The sequence below is a fragment of the Bison bison genome, unplaced genomic scaffold, assembly GCF_000754665.1.
Source record: "Bison bison bison isolate TAMUID 2011002044 unplaced genomic scaffold, Bison_UMD1.0 scf7180017864260, whole genome shotgun sequence".
NCBI classification, from domain to species: domain Eukaryota; kingdom Metazoa; phylum Chordata; class Mammalia; order Artiodactyla; family Bovidae; genus Bison; species Bison bison.
In genome coordinates this window covers 10,039,938-10,040,721 of record NW_011494832.1, presented here as the reverse complement: position 1 = coordinate 10,040,721, position 784 = coordinate 10,039,938, and positions in this window count along the sequence as shown.

Genomic DNA, 784 nt, shown 5'->3' with positions numbered 1-784 from the left:
TTACAAATAGCTGTGAAAAGAAGAGAAGTGAAAAGCAAAGGAGAAAAGGAAAGATATAAACATCTGAATGCACAGTTCCAAAGAATAGCAAGAAGAGATAAGAAAGCCTTCTTCAGTGATCAATGCAAAGAAATAGAGGAAAATAGAATGGGAAGGACTAGAGATCTCTTCAAGAAAATCAGAGATACCAAAGGAACATTTCATGCAAAGATGGGCTCGATAAAGGACAGAAATGGTATGGACCTAAGAGAAGCAGAAGATATTAAGAAGAGATGTCAAGAATATACAGAAGAACTGTACAAAAAAGATCTTCACGACCCAGATAATCACGACGGTGTGATCACTGACCTAGAGCCAGACATCCTGGAATGTGAAGTCAAGTCGGCCTTAGAAAGCATCGCTACTAACAAAGCTAGTGGAGGTGATGGGATTCCAGTTGAGCTATTTCAAATCCTGAAAGATGATGCTGTGAAAATGCTTCACTCAATATACCAGCAAATTTGGAAAACTCAGCAGTGGCCACAGGACTGGAAAAGGTCAGTTTTCATTCCAATCCCAAAGAAAGGCAATGCCAAAGAATGTTCAAACTACAGCACAATTGCACTCATCTCACACGCTAGTAAAGTAATGTTCAAAATTCTCCAAGCCATGTTCCAGCAATATGTGAACCATGAACTTCCTGATGTTCAAGCTGGTTTTAGAAAAGGCAGAGGAACCAGAGATCAAATTGCCAACGTCCGCTGGATCATGGAAAAAGCAAGAGAGTTCCAGAAAAACATCTATT